We start from the raw sequence: 12,903 nt of genomic DNA, 5'->3' as shown, positions 1-12,903 counted from the left end.
ATCACAACAACAACAACCACAAAGCAAACAAATTGGCATAAACTACGCCGAAAATAAATTGAAATCTAAAAATGAAATTCAAATGCCGCAGCAGCAGGCGGCAAACTCAAAAAAAAAATCTAAATCAAAACCAAAACAAAGCAAATACTTTAAGATTGTATGAGTAGCTGTGTGTGTGTGTGCGTGCGTGTGTGTGTGTAGGAAATAGTGATTCAACCTCGACTCATAACACTCGATATTGGCATTTGTTGACACAAAATGTAAGTGAGGAATGTTTAATTTAACATTAAATTACGAATCGAATAATAAATAAAATTTATGCTTAGCAAGTCGACAATTAAATACGCTAACTAGGCAATTTATAATAGACTTATCAAGTTTTAAAGTTGTTTTCTACATATAATAAGTTGGTTTTCAGTCTACAAGAAATTAACTATTAATACAATTCATAAATTCACATAATATTTAATATATTATAGTATGTATTTAAATAATATTTGAATAGATCTCAAGTTGAAATATAAAGCTATTGAATTCATTTAAATTCATCAATACCATATAATCTTCTGAATGAAATGAATTCCTCAGGGAAATGATAGGATATGAGTTATTTTTAACAAATAAATCAAATAAATTTTAATGTGATAAAAAGAAGTATTTTTAGCAAAAATAAATGTTAATAACATAAATATTAAAATTACTTAAAATTAAACTTATACCCTTTGTAGAATAAAGTAAATGTAAATAATATGCAATTTAAAATTATCTTAAACTAAACTTCACCATTTTTACACTGCAAAAATTAATGTATATAGATTTTTCTCCGGTTTTCTACAATTTTTTTTTGGAGAGTTTATGAAATGTAAAACTCTCAATTTAATTAACATGTTTCAAAAGTATTATTTGAAACAGATAGTTGATTTCTTATTTCGCCATAATACATTATTCAATAATCTACTATAGTTTTTCATAGATGATCCCAATGGAAACATTCAAAAAACATGTCTTTTCATTTTAGTTTACATTTATTAACAGCTTCAACCATTTTTAAAACATTTCAAAAATTATTTAACTCCAGTTAAAATAGCAAACAACCACTTAGACCTTCAAACCATTTGCGAAGAACTGCAAAAAAAAATTAAAATTATAGCAAAACTCGTGAGGCAAGCGATAAAAAAAACAAACGAAAAACGAGTTTTAGCTGGAAAACAACAAAAATAATGCGAAGAAGAAGAAGACGATGCAGAAGAAATTGGTATGATATTGTACGTAAGCAGTAATTGAAGTTAACGTAATTATGAACGAAAGAAAAAAAAACAAAAGTTAAGATATGCCAATTTGCAACTAGAAGTTGCATCTGAACTTGAGCCCGAAATTGAGAGACTGCAGCAAAGAGAGAGAGAGACTAACTAAAGAGGATGCTTAATTTCGCAATTATGGAAGCATTTTTTATTTTTATTTTTTTTTTAGTAGTAGCAAAAAATTCATTTGCGCTTCGAATTGTGGAATGAAACTCGAAACGGGAGAATTACACGATCTTCTACAAATGTGTATCGAAAAACTGGAGTTTTTTTTTGCTGTTGGTTTTTCACAATACCAGAAATTATAAATACGAATACGACACTCAAGGTTTTGAGGACATTGACGTAAAGGTCAGAGAGGGTTTTTGGGAAAGAAACGAAGAAAGAAGAGTACAAAAAAAAAAAAAAAAGACGACGGCAACAAGTTTTTAATGGCTTATGCATTGCTTATATCTGTACATACAATTATATATATATTTCGATTTCTGCACATAGATACACAAATACATGATTAAGAATTGTAAAATAAGGTACACACTTTAGTATTTTTTTTTTTATAGATAAGCTTAGAAAATCTTATTATTTCAGAATCATACTATACTATCAAAAAGAAAAAATAAAGAAACCAGGAGAAAAATTTATTTAATTTAATTACAAATAAAATAATTTTGTCAAAACAATAACTTGACTACCTGTAAAAGAATACAATTTATTATTATTATTATGTTTTTCCTCTTAAATATTTTAATCTTTGAATAAAAATTAATAACTGCTTAATCCATTTTGTATAAAGCTCAAACTGATCGCTGACTGCAAAAATTAATTAAAGTGTAAGTGTCATTATTTTTGTATATTATTTAATTATTTTTATAAACTCTTCAATTATATGTTTTTATCTTTCCCCTTCGAGTAAGTCAAATAATTCTTCTATTTATTTTCATTAAATTTATTTTTAAACAACTGCTTTAAGCTGACGTTAAGTAAAGATAATAATATTATTTTTAATATAAAATTGTAAAGATACAGAGTAAACTTTCTCAAGTATAATTCCATTAAGTATCTGCTAGTAATGCTTATGATAATTTATTTACTTTTCGTATTTTTAAATGCTTATTGAAATGTTAATAAACATATCTCAACTGATTGTTAAAGCAATTACAATGTTTTCACTGCAAATTAAATGTTTTATATTGTCTCAAAAATTGCACTCACTTTGTCTATGCGTATTGCCTTATCAGTCACTCTCTCACTCACTCTCTCTCTCTCTTTTGTCTATCACTTACGCTCTCTCTCTCACTCTCTTTTCAGTTTCAAAACAAAGTCCATTTGTTATTGTTGGTCAATTTTTCAGCGTACAGTAGAGACAACATTTAAAATGCTATTATCTAATCGCTGCTGGGTCTGTGTATCTCTATCTGTATCTGTATCTGTATTTGTGTGAGTGTATCTGTGTGTGTGTGTGCGTACTTGCCTTGGCGATAAGCCTAAGCGCACTGTTTAGGTATATGCTCGTATTTATGAAATATTAAGCAGACAATTAAATGCTCAGGGGGACAACCAAAAAAAATAAAATAAAAAACTGGCAAACATGAAACTATTTTTAAAGACATTTTTTTGTGACTTTTTTATTTCTTTTTGTTGGTGCTCAAAACTGGTTAAACCTGTTCGCAAACACAAAATTAACAACAATAAACTAATTAAATCAAACCGAAATAAGTCGCAAAAGTACGCACACTAAGCAGGTGAGAGAAATAGATAGAGAGAGAGAGAGAGAGAGAGAGTGAGAAAGAGAGAGACACTAAAATAGCCAAAAGAAAATCTTTATTGCCAAATGCGAGCGTATAAATAAAAATGCTTAAATATAAATAAAATGAATAGATAACCATTTATTTCAATATCATATGCGAAATGTGCGATAGTATACAACTAAAAGTATTTATGGATCTTTAAGATACTCTTACTTCACTTGTGATTTTCGGTTATATTTTAAACACTCAGATACTCAGATTATCGACAGCTTTAACTCATTATATAATGAATTAAGGCAAGATAGAAAGCGTTCGACTGTGAGTTACCCTGTACAAAAGTTTTAAGATACTCTAGCACCTATCAGATACAAGTATCTTTACAGGTTTAGGTACATAAACTATGCTCTTCAGAAATATATATTTTAATTATTTTAAAAATCGTGTTTAAAAAGAATAATAATAATGAAAAATTTTAAATTATCAAATTTATTGGCAAGAAAATTTCTGACAATTTTTTCAACATTAAAAAAATTAGTGTTTTAACTTATTTTTAAAAATGATAAAATATTTAAGTATATATGTATATCATAATGTCTTAATTATAAACCCTAATATTTTTTAATAAATAAGATTTAAATTAATGGTTACATGCATTAAGAAACTCGCTGACAAATTATATTAAGAAATTAGATGGGAATATTTAAATATTATATAGGAATATAAATCAGAATGTCATATCAATAAGCTTATTACAACTACATATATACCTTTTTTTTATTAAACGTAACTTCAATCAAACGTTAAAAGCGTTATAATCCAATTTTATTGAGTTTGTTTAGCTGCATTTTTTTTAATATATTATTTTTATAATTTATCTAATTAATTTGTTGCACATTTATTTGCGGCACTAGGCAATTATTGGCCTAACAATGAATATTGTTTATAATGATGGTTGTAAATTTTGTTGTTGTCGTTGTGGTTGTTGTATATAATTTGCAAAGTGAAACCGTTGCGTGTATAAATATATATGTTAGCTATATTGGTTCTATTTATTATTATATTTTTTTCAAGGCAAACTTGAGATATATTTTTCGTTTTTTTTTTAATTAATTTATTTATTTTTTTATTTACTTGTGAAAACATATAGTATTTACGGATTTCTTCAAGAAATGATATAGTACTTGTCGTAGAAGTTATAACTGCATGGGTAAAAAGGAAAAAAGTTGGGAAATTCATTAAAGATTATTTAAAAGAAAAACTCCAAGATTTGTGTTTACGGGAAAGTTAAGAGCAGGAGCTGTAAGGGGGGACTATAAAATTAACAAGGCGCGAATGTGAAACGAAATGGAAACGAAACAAAATATAAATAAAGATACGCGACGTAGGAAGACGACCACAAAGCGAGTGACGGCAATTGGATTATGAAACGCAGCGCGGCAAAGCGACACGAGAGAGCCAGAGAGGCAGAGAGCGCGTTCGCTCAAAGTCAGAGAGCGCGAGAGAGCGAGAGACGTGTTGGCAATGAAACGCGACACAAAAATTCCGTAACCGAGTTGAAAATTTCTTAAGAAAATACAGATGCACACAATTTTAATAAGATATATATAAATATATATATATATATGTATATTTATTTAAATATATATTTTTTTAGAGTAGTTTGTTGCATAGTGTAAAATTGTTGGGCGACATCCACAAACAAACAATCATGAAATGTTGGCTTAGACTGAGAGCAATTTGCGTTGTTAACACGCTGTGGTATCAAACACTCAATACACTCACAAAAACAGGCACACACACACGCACTTTGCTTTTTCTTCTATTTTTTTTTTCTTTCTTTCATTTTCTTTTTCTGCGCCAAGTGGAATTTGCTTTTTGCGCACTTTGAAATTTATATATATATTTAAATATATGCACAATTGTTTGGTTAGTTAGTTGTGAATTAGTTAAAAACGCACGGCGAGCGAACGCGACACGTCGACAGTGGGCACAGCGAGGGCTGACACTAAAATTCAGCTGAAATATGTACGGGCCAGAAAGCAACCTCACCAAACGAAATACAAACTCGAACTGAAACGCATTCAATAGATACACCAGCTGTGTGTTTGCTGTCATTTCACGCTCCCTCTCTCTCTCACTCACGCTCTCTCGCTTGTGTCAAGTGTCGCGAGAGCGCAGAAATTCGTTGACAGCTGGCAACGCTTTGCAATGGCTGCCTGCATAGTGCTGCTCTCTTTACACCCGCCACTGACAGCGTAGACAACAGAGGGAGATGCAACGATTGATTTGCTGGCTAATGTTTTGCACGCACGCTCTCTCACTCACGCTCTCTCAATCTCTTGCGCTCTGGAGGCCACTGCCGGCATTTTCATTTTGCGTGGTGGCCCCACAATTAGCGTATCTGAGAGATACGCGGCGACAGCGACAGCGACAAACGCAAAGAACGATACGAAAAACAAAAGCAAAAAAAAAAACAAAAACAAAAATTTGTGCTTTTGCAGAAATTTGTGGCGGCTTTTGGTAAGAAGAAAGCTGCTAAAAAATAAATATTATTGATATAAATATGTATAATCACATTTATTTAAAAATATAAATTTTATTAATATAAATATGTATATTCACATTTATTTAAATATTAAAATAATTTATATGTCATTATGATTGTGTAAATTTTCCAAAGCTTTCCCGCTAACACACAATTACCGTTGATCACAGACACGTTAAAATTAGTGATGTAAAAATCTAAGAAATATCGATAACTCCAATATTATTTTTATTTACAATCAATCGAGTTAATTAAAGCGATTTTTATGAATAATTGCGCTTTCACAGATTGTTAAATTTGCAGAATTAAGCTAAATCGTTTAATTTTTAATAAACGACCTTAAGAAACGATCTATAAATATATCAAATTTGAAATCGGTTATGAAAACGACAAAAATAAAATATTTATACTAAAAATGATAAAAATTGCTTTTGAAAATTAAAAAATTTGTTTGAAAAAACTCAATATGTGCAAGTCGATGTATTATTTACTGATATATTAAGATATCGATTTTAGATTTCGATATGAAACTCGACTCAAAATTGGAATTTACATCACAAAAAATAGAAATAAAAGCACAGACGACACAATAAAAATTTCTCCAGTCAAACACACGGCAAATGCAACAAAAATAAATGTTGATGACGAAACACATGTTGTGTTTTTGTGATGAGTGGAGCAAACACACACACACACATAGAGAGAGCAAGTGAGAGTGCCAAAACACAAATATAAAGAGAGCAAACTGCACTGTTACTCTCTCTCTCTCTCTCTCTCTCAATTGCAGCTTTGTCGCGCGTCACAATGTTGAAAAAAATTAAGCACAAAAATAAACAAAATGGAAAAGCTTTTGACGTCGACGTCGCTGTCGCCGTTGACGTTGTTTTTGTCGTTGTCGTTGTCGTCACTGTCGCCTTCAATTTCAATAGTACTCGGAGCTACTAGCTGTTCCCATACACCAATACAGACAAACATATATAGACACTTCCATAGTTTGTATATACAGTGGCTCTCAGCTTATTTGACCAACTACATGTTGAACTAGGCCTTGTTTTAATTGTTTTGTTCAGATAAAATATAATTTAAAAAATAAATTAAAATTTTTTCTTTTTAATTTTAAGCATAATTAACATATCTGCATTTAAATTTTATTTATATCTGCTATCCAATAAAAGATAAATCACTTTAAGCTTTTTAATTGTAAAATTGTGTCTGAAATAAGCTAAGAGCCACTGTACATGATTTTATTGGCAGCTATTTTGCTGCTTTTTATGGCCATTTTTTAAGCAAAACGGCAACAAATTTTAACAATTTTTTTTATTTTATGACAAAAAAAAAATATGAGAAGATAATGCGAGTAGTTTTTGCCTCCGACATACTCACTAATATCTTTTAGATGTCGAGTTTAACCAACTTGATTCACAAAAAGATACATAAGCTTAAGCTGATCTTTAACTTTTAACTTTTTTGCTAGTTATTTTTTCAAAATAATGCATTAATATTGTGGTAGAGTATAATTTCCTATATTTGATAAGAACTATCGCAATTTCAGCATTTGTTTTATGGTCAAAGATTTGATAAGTAATCTAGAAGCTCAAATTGCCAAAGCACCTGTATTGCTTATTAAAAAAAATTAAATTTTGCATTGTATTAATGAGAAAGATACCTCAAAAAAAAAAAATAGTAATTGTAGTAGTTTTGTGAAGATTGCTAAGCATTTAATTATAAAATCGATATGATTATATTAATGTAAAATTAATTTAATCATAACTTTACTTTTGCATTATATTAAATTCCCTATAATCTCATCTAAAACTAGACTTTTATCAGGCTCTGTAGTAACATTAATGTTCAACATTGAGAGGATTTTCAATTTCATGTAAATATATTTTAAATTCATATTTTATTATCTTGCAAGAGTAAAGCAACAAACATTTTCATATTTATATCTTCGTTTTCAACTGTTTGCTGTTGGCACTTAAGCTTAAGTTTTAGTTGGATTTTTAGCCAGCCTTAATTATGCATGACAAATGCAGTTAAGTTGCTGATTGTATGCACATAATTACCGCACAAGACCACAAAACTGAAACAACAACCACTAAACAAGTGAGAGTAATTGCTAGGCAAGAGTGACAGACCGACAGATGCCCAGTAAAAATAACTTAACTAAGTGAGAAGCGTTTTAAGCCTTGCCAAGAAAGCGTATTTTTTTTTAATCACATGAGGAAAAAATCGTTGAAAACTGTATTCATTGCATCTTCTCCAAATTCTCGTTCTAAGATCTATGTTAAAAATGATTATTATATATTAATACTTAAAGAAGCTGTTTCTTTCAAGAAAACGATCGCTCAAAAACATATTAAACATTCTAATTGACTTTAAATTAATTTTCAAAACTGTATAATACTCAAGAAAAAACCTTTACATAACTCTTTTCGAGAAACTAAAACCCAAAGCCATGGCTTACAAATATATCTATGTATATGTAACTTATTTTACACACATATTCGCAAGTCTATCACATCACTCTTTATCCATTCTAAAGGGTATAGAAACTTACCAAACTGCTAACTACAAAGACAAATGTGCTACTTTAATTGCTGACAGTTTGAAAAAAACCAATTTTTTTTTTGCCATTTTCCTTTGACTTTGGCTTTTATTTGTATTTATTTCTTAACGTATTTTTTTTTTGCTTAATGTTACAAACAATTAGATACAAAATGACAAGAGACAATGCTAAATCATAGCATAAAACTTGATGACCAACCAAGAAAATGACAGTAGTGTCGGATTATACATAAATTCACACACACACGTACACACACACACACAAATGGGCATGTAATGTAAGTTTTCCAAAGTTTTCGTTGGAAAACTGTTCGTTGGCATTGAAAATGCTACAAGACTTGTGTCAAATTTACCAAATACAACGGGAACAACTTTAAGATACCCTAAAACAAAGCTAGAAATGTCCTATAACTTTTGCATATGATATGCAAGTGTTTCAAATAATTTTTTATAATTATTTTAAATAGAATATATAATTCAGAAAAAATAATAAATAAAATATATTTTTCATAATTTTAATTTACTATTTTATCAGCTCCTTACTTTTAGTTTTTAGTTATTGTGCATTTTCCCTATTCGTACGGTCATAACTAATAAAATAATATAAATTTTATTTATTTTTATTTGTTATTTTTCTTTAATCCATCGATTGTGTGTGCTCAAAGCTAGCGCATGTATCATTATTGTTTAAAATTTATATTAATATTTACTTAATTTGCTATTTGCTCAAGTTGAAGCGCAGACATTTTTGTATAAACTTTGAGTGTGGCTTTCAAATGCACTGTATTTATTTAAGATTGTTTAGCTGTGTATATAAACGTATATATTATCGTATACAGTTTTGTATTTATGACTCTCGCTTTTTGTCTGCTTTCGCTTTATGAGCTTCACCGCATTTATTTCATTTTATTTGATTGCATTTTATTCTATTTTATGCTGATGCCACAATTCGACAGGTGTTGCAACCATGGACGACAATAAACACTTTGACCACAACGCGACTCGACTTTTTTTCATTAATTTTCATTTCTATCTTAATTACGAGTATACCCTAAAAGAAAAGTGACATAAAGGGGTCATATTAATTGCGCCCTATATCCAATTAAAATGAGACAAGTGCGAAATTAAAAATAAAAATATGCATTTTCTAAGATATTTATTTAATATAAGTTTGGTTGAGATAGCTCTAAAACAAACAACGTTTTTCTAATTGGGCAATTTTTTTAAAGGGTGAGCTTTGACTCCAAAATTTACCGACTTGCAGGTCGAATTTTCCAAAAACCTTGCTGCACGATTAAATTGTCTTAGCTACGTTGTGTGAAAATTTCAGCCTCCTAGTTCTAATGGTTTGATCTGTGCATCTGAATTTAAATTGTTTATTTTAAAATTGTATAGCAATTTTCAAAACTCATTAAAATCTGAAAACGATATTTTATGATATCTTAATATTAAAAAATGTATCTTATAATGTTCAAATAAAAAACTAATTAAAATAATTGCATTTTGCATTTAAATTTTATGAATAATAAAGTATTTACAGGGTATTTACTTATGCTCGCCCATTGTTTACTTTTAATGTTCTGATTTCTTTATTTTTTTTTGAGTATTTATTGCTGTAGTTGTGGTTGTTGTTGTTGTTGTTGAGAGGTGCTGTGCTGTGAGTTTGTTGCCAAGTTGTTTGGCGATTGCGGAAGTTGCTTTATCGGGCAGTCAAATTGGAAATCTTTTGGTTACAACGACACAGCTGTTGCCCTACCAATTGACACTAACGGCTGTCGTTGTGGCAGCTTCACCAAAAGTGGCAACAAGCAACACACGAGCAACGACACGTGCTTAAATCGAAATTCAGCAAAGACAGGTTTGAAATATCCAAGAGGAAGGGGAAAGGGCGAACAGGTGTCAATGTTGTAAGCCGGTGTGAAAATGCTATATGTATGTGGGCAAAAAAATGTATACCTACGTGTATGTACAGTGGCTCTCAGCTTATTTGACCCACAACTCTTTCATATTACAATTTTTAAATAAATTTTGTCTTTCAATGGGATGCAGATACAAATATGATAATTAAAATGTAAACTTGAGCAAAATATTTGCAATTTATTTCAGCTCAATTAATGAATAAAAAAAAAACATAGTTAAAATTGTAGTGGGTCAAATATTCTGTAAGTCACTGTATATACCCAGAGAGCTTCAGTCTGTTGTAGTATGAGTTGTTGGAATTATTTATGAATGATGCAGCAACAGCAACAACAACTTTCCTACTTGATGAAGTGCTGAAAATTAACTGCGCTTGTTGTTACCCATAGCTAATCTTAAAAAAGGGTATTATATCTTTGAGCAACTGGTAAAAAAATTTCAAAAAAAATGATTTATTTTATATATTTATTTTTTTTTTGTAATAAAACATAAAATTTTTTAAATTATTTAAAAAAATTATTCTATGTTTAATCAATCTGGTTATTATTTGGTAATCTCTCATTTCTTTGTGGTTACCATTTGTCTATTTTTTTGTTGGCGCATATAAATCGATGCACTCTAATATATATATGCTTAAAAATATCTGAACAGGGAATCTCATAGTCCAGCATGCTCTACTTGTCGCGGTTGCTGCTGTTTAACGCTGCATTTGTTTATGAATTAATGAAACTTTAATTATGTTGCACAAATAATTGCTCACTTGCGGCAAATGTGCAACATGGCAGCCAAGCAAATAGAAGCCAGCAACAACAAAAAATAACGGCAACATGCAACAAAAAGGTGCAACACAATATTATAGTTGAGTGCACTCGACAGCACGATACTTCTTACCTTTATAGAATCACAAACAAATTAAATAAAAAATAACAAAAATATATTGAAAATTTTTAAAGAAAATATATGTAAGTGAGAGTGCTAAAAATGCTACATGTTACATACATTCCCCTTAATTCATAATACTTATATATTTTTTGGGTACTGAGTATAGTAACTAACAGTACATATGTGCAATTAAAGGGAAAATTGAATAATTGATCGAGGGTACATATTATTTTATACATGTTAATTACAAATAGTAGTTGTAAACTTTAACAGCTAGTGTTTAATGTTTGACTATTGATGTAACTAAAAACATAATTAAGTATAACTTTATAAATGCGTATTGTCAAAAATAGATATATGTAGATACTTATATCTATTTTAAGCCTAGATTGAAATTTCTAAATACTTCTTTAATCTCAGTGGTTTTACTTTTAAAGCTTTGTTGACTCAAGAAATATATAATAGACTCCATAATAAGTTTCCATGAATTTTTTGAAACAATCAATTGCAATATTAAACAGAAAAAGTTTTAAATACTTTATACTACAGATGTAAATTAACTTTCTACCAATCTAAATCATAAATTGTCGCTACTGTAATGCATTTAAATAGAGTCGTTTTTTATTTTCTTAAATTAAGCCATTAATTCAATTAAACAGCTTTATAACTGTGCACAGTAAAAAATATAATTTTAAAAATTTCATAAATTATTTTAATTTATTATTTCAGCATTTGACCCCCATCAAATTTAAGGCAAGATCTGAAGAATTTGACTAACGTTCAATTGTCTGGCACAGAATTCCACGTATTTCCGATATCAAATGACTTTTGGCTTTACAAATATATATAAGTTTTTTATATAATAACATTTTTTTCTTGTTACTAGCAAGTTTCTTCTTGTGTGTCTTCAAATTACACGTCTTATCATTTAATAAATTTCAGGTGAATTCATTGAAGAACGAACAACAAACTGAACTAACTACATATTTAAATATATCGAATTTCCACTCGCAAAATAAATAAAAATAAGAAAGAAAAAATTATGAAGCAAAGCTTAAATTTAGGGAGCCAAAAAAAAAAAAACCAAACTATTTGTGTACCTAATGCATAGGTTAAAGGCATGCCACAACAATAACAACAGCAACAAACTGAGACAACAACAACAAGAGAAACTGAAGAGCCAAATTCCTGGTAAATTTCAAATCCTGTTTACTTCCTTTGAGTTACCTAAACAGCTAAAGAAGACAACCACTAAATCTTCTATAGGTAGTTTCTCAGATGCTTTTGTATCTGCATATGTCTGCGTGTATCTGTGAGTGTGTGTGTGTGTCTCTTTATGTGGTTCGGTTTTCATATATCTCGTCTCGTCGCTGATTTATTATTTACTTTATAAAAAATGCCTTTGCTTTTGGCTTTGGCGAATCTTTTTCTCATCGTTCTCGTTTTGTGTTTATGTAATCTTTTTTCTTTCAATTTTTTTTTGGGAGGGGTAAAACCGCTATGCATTTGAAAGAGAGAGGGAGCAAGAGAGTAAGAGAGTGAGAGACGCTTAATTCTTCACGGAAATCTTATTTTTTTTTAATTTTTGCTTGATTGAATTTGCCTGCATTTGGCGGTTCCTTTTTTATCATTATTATATATTTGTCAAGCGTCTAAAACTGACCACACACACACAGTCTCACACACACACATAACAGCATCCAGACTAAACATAACTGTTGAATTGTTTCATATGTAACTCATAAATTGCCATCTTAACACAAATATATCAACATTAGAAAAACACACTCAGAGCTCACTAAACGCATAATTTATGGCAAGGAAATGAAACATAAACAACTTGAGATGTGTTTCCAAGAGTTTCAATACGAAACTTAAATACTCTAACAGTTCTAACAAGTATTTCAGATAGTACTCGCAATATACTAAATTCACAAATAAA

The 12,903-nt window shown here is 29.5% G+C and overlaps 1 protein-coding gene across 5 annotated transcripts in view; it reads right to left on the bottom strand.

The window, feature by feature from the left end:
- LOC117780831 (neurogenic protein mastermind) overlaps positions 1-5,171 on the bottom strand; it is a 102,069-nt gene extending 96,898 nt beyond the window's left edge. For 3 of the 5 annotated variants that reach the window (XR_004617121.1, XM_034617498.1, XM_034617502.1), the window contains exons 1-2: positions 4,832-5,123; positions 3,817-4,248 (exon numbers count right to left, since the gene is read on the bottom strand). The gene's annotated coding sequence lies outside the window, so the exon portion shown is untranslated. Of the gene's footprint in view, positions 1-3,816; positions 4,249-4,831 lie in introns of all 5 variants that reach the window. The other 2 variants (XM_034617499.1, XM_034617500.1) reach the window with 2 other exon arrangements.
- Between the last annotated feature and the right edge of the window lie 7,732 nt (positions 5,172-12,903).

This window comes from Drosophila innubila (assembly GCF_004354385.1).
Source record: "Drosophila innubila isolate TH190305 chromosome 2L unlocalized genomic scaffold, UK_Dinn_1.0 4_B_2L, whole genome shotgun sequence".
Classification (NCBI taxonomy): Eukaryota; Metazoa; Arthropoda; class Insecta; order Diptera; family Drosophilidae; genus Drosophila; species Drosophila innubila.
Note: the sequence above shows the minus strand (reverse complement) of the source record. Positions and strands in the feature narration are given on the sequence as shown.